At 45.8% G+C, this 12,949-nt stretch overlaps 1 protein-coding gene across 1 annotated transcript in view; it reads right to left on the bottom strand.

Annotated features, from left to right (window-relative positions):
* ZMAT3 (zinc finger matrin-type 3) overlaps positions 1–12,949 on the bottom strand; it is a 54,857-nt gene that overhangs the window by 18,414 nt on the left and 23,494 nt on the right. The gene's annotated exons all lie outside the window — the stretch shown is intronic.

Here is a 12,949-nt window from a genome sequence, read left to right as displayed (position 1 = left end):
AGGTGGCGGGCTGAAGAGAGTAAGTAGCGGGCTGAAGAGAGGGCTGAAGCTTGAATGTGGCGGCAGCGTGATGAGAGGAGGCAGGATTCAATGCTGAGGCTGCTGGAGGACCAAACCAGTATGTTCCAGTGTATGGTTGAGCTGCAGCAAAGGCAGCTGGAGAACAGACTGCCACTACAGCCCCTGTGTAACCAACCGCCCTCCTCCCCAAGTTCCATAGCCTCCACACCCAGACGCCCAAGAACGCGGTGGGGGGGCCTCCGGCCAACCAGCCACTCCACCACAGAGGATTGCCCAAAAAAAAGAAGGCTGTCATTCAATAAATTTTAAAGTTGTAAACTTTTAAAGTGCTGTGTGGCATTTTCCTTCCCTCCTCCACCACCCCTCCTGGGCTACCTTGGTAGTCATCCCCCTGTTTGTGTGATGAATGAATGAAGAATGCATGAATGTGAAGCAACAATGACTTTATTGCCTCTGCAAGCGGTGATCGAAGGGAGGAGGGGAGGGTGGTTAGCTTACAGGGAAGTAGAGTGAACCAAGGGGCGGGCGGTTTCATCAAGGAGAAACAAACAGAACTTTCACACCGTAGCCTGGCCAGTCACGAAACTGGTTTTCAAAGCCTCTCTGATGCGTACCGCGCCCTCCTGTGCTCTTCTAACCGCCCTGGTGTCTGGCTGCGCGTAACCAGCAGCCAGGCGATTTGCCTCAACCTCCCACCCCGCCATAAACGTCTCCCCCTTACTCTCATAGATATTGTGGAGCACACAGCAAGCAGTAATAACAGTGGGAATATCGGTTTCGCTGAGGTCTAAGCGAGTCAGTAAACTGCGCCAGCGCGCCTTTAAACGTCCAAATGCACATTCTACCACCATTCTGCACTTGCTCAGCCTGTAGTTGAACAGCTCCTGACTACTGTCCAGGCTGCCTGTGTATGGCTTCATGAGCCATGGCATTAAGGGGTAGGCTGGGTCCCCAAGGATACATATAGGCATTTCAACATCCCCAACAGTTATTTTCTGGTCTGGGAATAAAGTCCCTTCTTGCAGCTTTTGAAACAGACCAGAGTTCCTGAAGATGCGAGCGTCATGTACCTTTCCCGGCCATCCCACGTTGATGTTGGTGAAACGTCCCTTGTGATCCACCAGAGCTTGCAGCACTATTGAAAAGTACCCCTTGCGGTTTATGTACTCGCCGGCTTGGTGCTCCGGTGCCAAGATAGGGATATGGGTTCCGTCTATGGCCCCACCACAGTTAGGGAATCCCATTGCAGCAAAGCCATCCACTATGACCTGCACATTTCCCAGGGTCACTACCCTTGATATCAGCAGATCTTTGATTGCGTGGGCTACTTGCATCACAGCAGCCCCAGCAGTAGATTTGCCCACTCCAAATTGATTCCCAACTGACCGGTAGCTGTCTGGCGTTGCAAGCTTCCACAGGGCTATCGCCACTCGTTTCTCAACTGTGAGGGCTGCTCTCATCTTGGTATTCATGCGCTTCAGGGCAGGGGAAAGCAAGTCACAGAGTTCCATGAAAGTGCCCTTACGCATGCGAAAGTTTCGCAGCCACTGGGAATCATCCCAGACCTGCAACACTATGCGGTCCCACCAGTCTGTGCTTGTTTCCCGAGCCCAGAATCGGCGTTCCACAGCATGAACCTGCCCCATTAGCACCATGATGCATGCATTGGCAGGGCCCATGCTTTCAGAGAAATCTGTGTCCATGTCCTGATCACTCACGTGACCGCGCTGACGTCGCCTCCTCGCCCGGTAGCGCTTTGCCAGGTTCTGGTGCTGCATATACTGCTGGATAATGCGTGTGGTGTTTAATGTGCTCCTAATTGCCAAAGTGAGCTGAGCGGACTCCATGCTTGCCTTGGTATGGCGTCCGCACAGAAAAAAGGCGCGGAATGATTGTCTGCCGTTGCTCTGACAGAGGGAGGGGCGACTGACGACACGGCTTACAGGGTTGGCTTCAGGGAGCTAAAATCCACAAAGGGGGTGGCTTTAAATCAAGGAGTAGTTCAGGCAGGAGTTCATGGAGGGTTCCAATAAGAAATGGTGCACCTAAGTTACTGTTCTTATTGGAACAAGGAGGTTAGCGTGGCCTCTGATTGATACATGGCTAGATTTAGCTCGCTGCACCTTCTCTGTGAGTGACTGCAGTGTGACCTAGAGGAATGAGTCCCCTAGACAGGGGAAGAGGCAAATGAGTACAAAACAAATCCGGTTTATTTCTTGTTTTGATCCACTCCATCTATCTTTTACATCTTTGGCTGGCAGCAGACGGTGCAGAAGGACTGCATGCCATCCACATCTCATGGCTGCTCGGCAGAAGACGGTACAATAGGACTGCTAGCAATCCGTATTGCCTGCCTGCTCACCATAAGACGGTTCAATAGGACTGACTGCCGGACTTAAGAGAATGACCTGGTCAAGTCACTAAAAATTTAGTCCCTGCGCCCATGTCTGCCCAGGCGCTCCTGATCGACCTCACACAGGCGACCAGGAGCACCTCGGACATGACGAGGACGGCTACCAGTCGTACTGTACCGTCTGCTGCCAGAAGGCAATGGGTTGCTGCTACTGTGTAGCAATGCCATACCGCGTCTTCCAGCACCCAGGAGACATACGGTGACGGTTACCTGAGCGGGCTCCATGCTTGCGGTGGTATGGCGTCCGCACAGGTAACTCAGGAAAAAAGGCGCGAATCGATTGTCTGCCCTTGCCTTCACGGAGGGAGGGAGGGAACGGGGGCCGGACAATATGTACCCAGAACCACCCGCGACAATGTTTTAGCCCAATCAGAGTGCTCCATTGTGACTGCTTTGGACAGCACTCTCAACTCAGATGCACGATTATTTGCCGTTGCTCTGACGCAGGGAGGGGCGACTGAGGACACGGCTTACAGGGTTGACTTCACGGAGGGTTCCAATAAGAAATGGTGCACCTAAGTTATTGTTCTTATTGGAACAAGGAGGTTAGCGTGGCCTCTGATTGATACATGGCTAGATTTAGCTCGCTGCACCTTCTCTGTGAGTGACTGCAGTGTGACCTAGAGGAATGAGTCCCCTAGACAGGAGAGGAGGCAAATGAGTACAAAACAAATCTGGTCTATTTCTTGTTTTGATCCACTCCATCTATCTTTTACATCTTTGGCTGGCAGCAGACGGTGCAGAAGGACTGCATGCCATCCACATCTCATGGCTGCTCGGCAGAAGACGGTACAATAGGACTGCTAGCAATCCGTATTGCCTGCCTGCTCACCATAAGACGGTTCAATAGGACTGACTGCCGGACTTAAGAGAATGACCTGGTCAAGTCACCAAAAATTTAGTCCCTGAGCCCATGTCTGCCCAGGCGCTCCCAGCCGACGTGGCCAGGAGCACCTCGGACATGACGAGGACGGCTACCAGTCGTATTGTACTGTCTGCTGCCAGAAGGCAAGGGGTTGCTGCTACTGTGTAGCAATGCAGAACCACGTCTGCCAGCACCCAGGAGACATACGGTGACGGTTACCTGAGCGGGCTCCATGCTTGCGGTGGTATGGCGTCCGCACAGGTAACTCAGGAAAAAAGGCGCGAAACGATTGTCTGCCCTTGCTTTCACGGAGGGAGGGAGGGAAGGGGGGACTGACGATATGTACCCAGAACCACCCGCGACAATGTTTCAGCCCCATCAGGCATTGGGATCTCAACCCAGAATTCCAATGGGCAGCGGAGACTGCGGGAACTGTGGGATAGCTACCCACAGTGCAACGCTCCGGAAGTCGACTCTAGCCTCGGTACTGTGGAAGCACTCCGCCGAGTTAATGCACTTAATGCACTTCTGTGGGGACACACACACTCGAATATATAAAACCGATTTCTAAAAAACCGACTTCTATAAATTCGACCTTATTCCGTAGTGTAGACATACCCATAGAAATTGAGGGCTGGAAGGGCCCTCAAGAGGTCACCGAGTCCAGCCCAATGCACTGAGGCAGGATCAAGTAAACCTAGACCATCCCTGACAGGTATTTGTCTGACCAGTCCTTTAAAAACCTCCAATGATGGGGATTCAACCACCACCCTTGGAAGCCTATTCCAGAGCTTAACTCCCCTTACAGTTAGAAAGTTTTTCCTAATATCTAACCTAAATCTCCCTGCTGCAGATAAGTCCCATTATGTCTCATCCTACCTTCAATGGACACTGAAGACAATTGATCACTGTCCTCTTTCTAACAGCCCTTAACATATTTAAAGATTGGGCATGTGTAGTCTTCAGAAACTGAGGTGCGACCTGATAACAATTTTTTTAACCTTTCCTCAGAGGTCATCGATTTGTTGCTCGTCTTTGGACTCTCTTCAATTTATTCACATCTATCCTAAAATGTGACACCCAGAACTGGACACAATCCTCCAGCTGAGGCCTCACCAGTGCCAAGTAGAATGGGACAATTACTTCCCATGCCTTACCTGTGACATTCCTCTTAATACTAGAATGATATTAGCCTTTCTCGCAACTGCATCAAAATTGTTGGCTCATATTCACTTATTCAGTTTGTGATGGCTGGACTCTTTCAACATCTGTTTTGCAGTCTCAGAAATGGATTTAAACCCTTTGGGGGATGTGGAAAGGATACTACTTGGAAAGGGCCTCTTAGAGGAAAGGTAGATAAAAAGATAAACTAAGTGTAGTCCTTCAAAGGTTTGATTTCTTTAAGGAAACTGTTTACTTCAAGCATACAGCAAGTCCACAAATGAAAAAGGCAGCAGTTGTGATGCTTCTATGGTCCACTAGATGGCACTGGTACTAGATATATTGGCCAAAGACAAGTCATTTCTAGGAAACAAGAATTGGAAGAGCCCCCGGCACCAGAAAAAGATTAAAGATTGAAGCCCAGTAGGAAAGACATCCTGTACTTGTCTGGCAGAATTGCTGCCAGCGAGAAGAAATCTGAAGCTATAATTGTTTAATCACAAATGTCAAACATAAATGATGCCCATGTATGATACAGCCTCATAACTGGGGTAGGTTTAGAGTCTCTCCCTGGGACATGCTTCGATCAGCCACATCCCACATTCACTTAAACAGCAAGTGAGAAAGACCTTTTGAAAAGCAAGCACTGCCTCAGCCATTTACAATTTATGGCTCTGTCTTCTTTGCAAAAAAGGTATGTTTTTAGATTGAAATAGCTAACTCAATATATCTATGTTGATGTTAAATCGAAGTGGAGACAAGTGACTGTTGTTTTTATCCCTCTGTCACAAATCACGGTCAATCCCAGGTGGAGGTATAGGGCTGATATATAGGTATTGGTAAAAAAAATCACCTGTGCCCTGTCTGCATTGGAACCTTATATTGAGATAACCATCTCAAGTTAGCTATCTCACTGTAAAAACACATCTCTTTTTGCAGTGAAGTTATAGGGTAGAATTTTCAAAGGCACCTAAGTCACTTAGAAGCCTAAGCCCCAAAGTGACTTAGGCACTTGGGGGGATTTACAAAGGTATTTAGGTGCCTAACGATGCAGATAGGCACCTGGTGAGATTTACAAAAGCACCTAAGCAAGCTAGGTGCCTAATTCCCATTGACTTCAAGTGTGCCATTGGCATCAAAGTGCCTAAATTAAGTCACTTTAATTAGGCTCCTTAGTCACATACCCTGTTAGACTTATAGACCTTAAGGCCAGATAGGACAATACATGATCATCTAGTCTGACCTCCTGAACATTACAGGCCTTAGAACTTCACCCACTCACTCCTATAATAGGCCCATAACCTCTGGCTGAGTTACCGAAGTCCCCAAATCTTGATTTAAAGACTTCATGTTACAGAGAATTTTACTCTAGTTCAAACCAGCAAGTGACCTATGCCCCACACTGCGGATGAAGATGAAAAAGCCCCAGGGTCTCTGCCAATCTGACATTTTGAAAATTTTACCCATGGTCTAGAAGAGCAACGCTGTCACATCCTTGGAGTTCAAATTGTGTTTCCTCCATTTTTATTATAAACCACACTGCCATTTTTATAATAAAGCCCAGTCAAGTCCCAGCTATTTTAATATCTAGTATAGATATGATGTTCCTGTCTGAAATGCCACTTCATACTGGACGTACCCAAATCTTGGGGAGAAAATATTTAATTGTTTGAGTTCTAATTTCCTAAACTATGCAGTGTACATTATTGTTTATATCCAAGGGAGAAATGGGGCTAGAGCAAGGCCCTGGAAATAGGAACATTTGGGCTCGATGCTCATCTCTGCCACTGACTCATACTGTAATCTTAGACAAGTCTCTTGGCCTCTCTGTACCTCAGTTTACCCATGTGTAATGTGCACCATAATCATTTATACTTCAAGAGTTTAACCTGGGTTGCTGCAGGGCTCCCTGCAGACACCATAAAATCAGTTGTTGCAAGACAACTGGGAGACTCTCCACTCTGGCATGGGGATGTGTAAGGACACAACCTCTGAAATGATCCATAAGAATCATTTCCAATTTACTTATTTTTTCCCTCCATTTTTTTGTTTTTTTTTTTCTTTTTCTTTTGGCTCAGACTGAGTGAGCTTCCAGGGAGGGCGCTGCAAAAAGGCTCGGGTTCATATAAAGGTGCAAGGAAACCTTTCTGAGGCTGTTGAGGAGAATGAGGCCTGTGAGTGATGGAGGAGGCTAAAGGAGGTGTCATGTCCCTTCAAGCTGGCTCTTTTCTATGTTAATCCTTTCCTTCTCCCACTCCTTGGTGTCTGTTTTTAGATGGCGTAAGCTTTCCAGGGTGGGGATCTTCCTTATTTTAGAAGCACGAAGCCTCTAGCACACTTTTGGGTTCAATAGAAATAATATGTTCTTGCAATGAGGCAGCAAAGCCTTTTGAGAAAAATGTATTATAGCTAAGATGTTAAAAGCAATTTAATAGAGACAGAGGGGCTAGAGAAACTGCCAATTTTACCTCCGAGATGTGTAGATTATTTTCTCTTTTAAGCGTTATGGCCTGCAATTCAGACCCAGGATCTCTCTTTGGGTCCCATTGTTTTGAGCTTTATATTCTGGAGATCTGTGCTTTGGACTCATTGGTACTATTGTTATTTTTGTATGCCACTGACAATAAATGTTGGCTGGCATTTTATGCGACCCATGGCCTCCCGTGAATTGTTTCTGTGAGCTTGGTCACTCATCCATTTCCCAGCCAGGTTGTTAAGTAGGCAGCCTGACAGCGCCCTTGTAACACAGCTTCAGTTTTCAAAGCAAACAGTTTGAGGACATGGTTTCCTAAATTAGGCTAAGGCCTGTGAATTTGGTGGGAGGCAGAAAACACAAAGCAAAGCTGGCTTGGTTGTTGCATTCAGAAGCTGGGGTTTGGGGCGTGCATGTGAAGTGTCAAAGCCATTACTGTATCATAAGTTTTTTTGCCACCTGTGCCCTGCACTCAGATTATAATGCATCTAAGGAGTTGCTGTGGTCTAACTGCATTTTAGTAAGTGCCTGCCATGTACATATGCATACCTGTGGCCTGATGCTGCAATGATGAGCTCCACTCAGGCAGCAGACCTCTGCCCATGTGGAGCTCAGTGCAAGATCTAAACATGTCAGATGGCTACTGGAGATATTACTGCTAAAGCAAGTTAACAATGTGCCTTTAAAAGAAAAGGAGTACGTGTGGCACCTTAGAGACTAACGAATCTATTTGAGCATATTCGTGAGCTACAGCTCACTTCATCGGATGCATTCAGTGGAAAATACAGTGGGGAGATTTATATACATAGAGAACATGAAACAATGGGTGTTACCATACACACTGTAACGAGAGTGATCACTTAAGGTGAGCTATTACCAGCAGGACGGTGGGGGGGGGGGGGGGGGGACCTTTTGTAGTGATAATCAAGGTGGGCCATTTCCAGCAGTTGACAAGAACGTCTGAGGAACAGTGGGGGTGGGGAATAAACAAGGGGAAATAGTTTTACTTTGTGTAATGACCCATCTACTCCCAGTCTTTATTCAAGCCTAAGTTAATTGTATCCAGTTTGCAAATTAATTCTAATTCAGCAATCTCTCCTTGGAGTCTGTTTTTGAAGTTTTTTTGTTGAAAATTGCCACTTTTAGGTCTGAAATCGAATGACTAAAGAGATTGAAGTATTCTCTGACTGGTTTTTGAATGTTATAATTCTTGACATCTGATTTGTGTCCATTTATTCTTTTACGTAGAGACTGTCCAGTTTGACCAATGTACATGGCAGAGGGGCATTGCTGGCACATGATGGCATATATCACATTGGTAGATGTGCAGGTGAACGAGCCTCTGATAGTGTGGCTGATGTGATTAGGCCCTATGATGGTTCCCCTGAACAGATATGTGGACACAGTTGGCAACAGGCTTTGTTGCAAGGATAGGTTCCTGGGTTAGTGGTTCTGTTGTGTGGTATGTGGTTGCTGGTGAGTATTTGCTTCAGGTTGGGGGGGCTGTCTGTAAGCAAGGACTGGCCTGTCTCCCAAGATCTGTGAGAGTGATGGGTCGTCCTTCAGGATAGGTTGTAGATCCTTGATGATGCGTTGGAGAGGTTTTAGTTGGGGGCTAGAAGGTGATGGCTAGTGGCGTTCTGTTATTTTCTCTGTTGGGCCTGTCCTGTAGTAGGTGACTTCTGGGTACTCTTCTGGCTCTGTCAATCTGTTTCTTCACTCCAGCAGGTGGTTATTGTTGTTGTAAGAATGCTTGATAGAGATCTTGTAGGTGTTTGTCTCTGTCTGACGGGTTGGAGCAAATGCGGTTGTATCGTAGAGCTTGGCTGTAGACAATGTGCCTTTAGAATCTCAAAATATGGGCCCAATCCTATACTCCTTGTGACACCAAAACTCCTATTGAAATCAATGGGAGTCTGGAATGTGCAAGGAATGCAGGACCAGGCCAGTTATGCTTACAGCACCCTTTCTGATAAATTATGTTTTATAGAATGTGCTGCCTTTTGCCTGCAGAGACCTTGCTGGAGGGATCCTAGTGGCAGAAAGCCCTCCCAGAGGGATAATGGTGGCACAAGGACATGCTTCCTAGTCCCAGGATGCCCATTTCCAGCAGAGCAGCCCAAAAGGCAGTGCTGGCCAGTTGGAGAGTGTGCTCCAGGTAGCTGGGATATGTGCTAATTTAGCCAGGGTGGCATATATAGGACCCTGCATAGATGGTAAAGCTATCCTCTCCCACAAGAATATCATCCCCTGAACTAGATTCTCCCCTTGTCCCAGTGCAGTCATGATTTGCATTAACAGGGCAGAATCTGGTCCCTGTATAATAGACTTTTAAGAAAAGTGACTACAAAAAGGCCACATTCAGATTAATAATGTGATGGCAAGAGAATCAAAAATTAAGACTGATTTTTCAGAGTAAACTTTCAAAGTCTAGCTTGGGGATTGAGCCTTAGGATTCAAAATACCCACATAAGACTGGGTGAAACTTGCATTCTCTATCATTTATTTATTTCTTCTCTCATTAGCTGGAACTAAGAAGGAAACAGCCTGACATCATCATCTTTTTTAAATGTTGGTCCTTCTTTCTCTGATAATTTTCAATAACATTCATTAGAAAGGATTTGTTTTTCAATATAATAATAATCCATGTTTCTCCTAAGCAAATAGACTTTAAATCAATCAAATAAGACATTCAAACAAACATCATAAAAGCTGTCCTACTAATTACATTTAGCCGCGCGTCAGTGTGACCATTTCCAATCTTACTATAAAGCAAAAAAGAAATCCTTAGGCACAAGTAAAGTAACACCTTCAAAGGCCATTCACGGGTTAGTCAAAGGAGAGTGTGAAGGTGCGATGCCCAGTTCCTGATGCCTAGATACCAAGGTGACAGGCATCAGATAGAATGCACAAGGGGTCAAACTCAAACCTGGCATAAATGGGTGTGGCATCATTGAGGTGAATGGTGTTGCAGTCTCTTACATTTGGACCATCATAAACCCTGGTTGATCCTGCAAGGTTCTGAGTGCCATTCATTGCAACAAGAGTGGAGGGTGCTCAGCAACGTGCACGAGCAGAGCTCACTTCTCCTTTAGCCCACAGACCACCTGGAATTCAATACTTTTGCCATTTCCAAGTTACAGCCCAACATGTTGCTGATGGGATAATGAGACAGGCAATATAGATGCTTTTATTATATAGCAACATAAAAAAAATTGTTTTTTGCTTTGCTGAAGTATTTGGTCCGTAAGTGTGTCGACACAGCAGAGTCAAAATGAGCCATACTCCTGATGAAATGTGTACAAGCTATATATTATTATTATTTATTTTATTTTTATTAGCAATGACCTCTCAGTCAGATCTAGCACCTATATATTCAAACAGTTTCAACTTCATAATTTTTGTAGCCACCTCCAAAGACCAGCACTTAACACTTGCATTTTCATAGCAGGATGCCTGGGGATTTCGCCATGTGTCCTCCCCTGGATTCTAAATCCCTATGCATCACCTTTTCAAATCTAGGGGTAAAGACAGGCTAATGTAACATTTTTGGATACTGTTGGTCTGATTCATTTAGCTAAATCCATGGTCTGATTTGTTTACATTATTCCTGCATAAACTGATTCTGCAGAGGCAGCATGACCAGTTTATTACGCTGTCATATTAGTTTTTCTTTAAAAAAAATCACCTTATCCAAACATAGATCTTGTTCTTCTGTTCAAAATATCCCTTTGTGAAAAATGAGACCCTGATCACGAGAAACAGAATTTAAATTAATACAGTACTCTTAGCACCCTTGTATGTACACCAAATACCTACCAAAGACAGTTTGTAGTCTCAGGTAATTTATTGGGGACCGTCCTCCCATCTCCCTTTATATTGGTGTAGATCCATTTTAAGTAGATCTATGCTTGCTTTACATCAGCACAGAAAGAGAATTGGGCCCAGTGGAGTTATGCTGTTGTAAAAGAGGTGTAATTCCAAGGATTAGGCCCATTGCATGATATTGTTAGAATAGTTTTATAACTACCATAAAATAGACAAGTAGTCAACCTAACACCTTGGAATAACTAATAATAATAAACTAATAATTTATATGAAGTGAACATAACCTAATACAGAAGCCCCTCCATAGCCTGTATTTTGCTAATCCGAACATAAAAATTGGCAGTCTCTCTCCACTTTTCAGCTAAGATTTAATGGCAGAGACACTGCCAGGATGAGAGGTTTCAGAGTAGCAGCCGTGTTAGTCTGTAACACGAAAGCTTATGCTCAGATAAATTTGTTAGTCTCTAAGGTGCCACAAGTACTCCTGTTCTTTTTGCCGGGATGAGGTTTTACATTGCCAAGACCTCATTCTTTTTAAAACTCATGCTACAGTCCAGTTACTAAAACATTGTGAGGTAATATAAGTAATGAAAATTAAACATTTGTTAAAATAAATGAGCGTTCAATGAATTGGGAAGGATAGCCCAGTGATTCGGGTGAAAACTTGGGAGCCATGGGTTCAGTTCCTGGCTCTGCCACAGACTTCCTATGTTAGGGGCCAATGGGAGCTTCGGGGGGCAGTGTTGCGGGTGCAGGCAGCGCACGGAGACACACTGTCCCCTTCCCCCAGGGGCCGCAAAGATGTGCTAGCAGCCAGCCACTTCTGGGAGTGTCGTGGGGCCAAAGCATGCAGGCAGCCTGCCTGAGCCCTGCTGTGCCACCGGCCAGGAGCCGCCTGTGGTAAGCACCTCCTGGCCGGAGCCTGCACCCCACACCCCCCCACACACCCCAAAGTCCTGTCCCAGGTCAGAATTCCCCTCCTGCACTCAAACTCCGTCCCAGACCCTGCACTCCCTCCTGCACCCCAATCCCTTGCCCCAGCCCCCTCCTGCACCAAACTCTCTCCCAGGAAAAGACTTGTAGACAGGGGCCCCACAAAATCTAATAGCCCCCAGCCCACAAGAGAGTTAATCCGGCCCTGATATCAGGGAATGAGGGCTTTCCACTCTTTGTAGAGCTTTGTCCTAACTGGTGCCTCGAATGAATCACGGTAGCACTTCCTGCCTCCGCTCAGATCGCCGTAGGATTTGTGCTAAATCAATAACATAAATCTCTACTTGCAAGGTTTCATAACTTTATTAGCTTGGTAGCTTCTCTAATGAGAGGGTGATCTATGCATTAAGTCATAACTTCCGGGCTCCAGAAGGGACAAATTGCCACAGCACCACCACAGTTCCACTGCCCACTGCAGGTGGAAAGCAGGAAGTCAAGAAGCCACTCAGGGGCATTCTGCAGTCACATGCATGCTACAGAGGTGGGCTTCATGGAAGCCCTCTTGGCAGGACCATGTGGGCTTGTTGTCAGGCCAGGGTCATGACTAATTGGTCCAAGCTAATCCACTGGCCACAAACCCCTTGTAAAGGAGAGGTGCACAGCAGACCATGTCAAGTAAGTTGCTCCTCATAGTCCCTGCCCCTCGTCATTGGTTCCCCATATAAAGCCCATTTAACCAAGCTTTGTTCAGGGGATGTTCATTTCACTCTTAGAATGGAAGAGTTGTATGTGAATTCTAAAGGTTATGGCCGCTGGGGAATTTGTTCTTTAATATCTAGCAGTGATATGGAGACAATTGTCTGAATTAGAAGTCTGCTAGTCTAAAGACCAGATCCTGTAAAGAGCTTCCACAAAAGGCAGTGGGAGTTGAGGGCACTCAGCACCTCACAGGATCAAGTCCTTAGGCCATTAAGTGCAAACCTTTATAAAGTGTATTGATTAAGACAGCTTGTCTCTCATTAACTGCATTATTTTTCTCCTTTTCTCAAGTGTAAGTAAAAGTAAGAGCTTCAGGACAATTTCAGAAAGGTCACTGGGAACAGGACGGAGAACAGCAACTCATATAGGCACTGAACAGCCATCATCATTGTAACAACTTAAAGGCCCCTACTCAGGCAATCTCTTAAGTCCATGCTTAGGTTTTAATAAGTGCTTTCCTGAATCAGGGCTGTAAAGTGATGTAAATGAGAGGGGG

The sequence above is a fragment of the Chelonia mydas genome, chromosome 9 (assembly GCF_015237465.2).
Source record: "Chelonia mydas isolate rCheMyd1 chromosome 9, rCheMyd1.pri.v2, whole genome shotgun sequence".
Taxonomy (NCBI): domain Eukaryota; kingdom Metazoa; phylum Chordata; order Testudines; family Cheloniidae; genus Chelonia; species Chelonia mydas.
The sequence above is the reverse complement of the archived record's forward strand: the minus strand, read 5'-3'. Positions and strand labels throughout refer to the sequence as shown.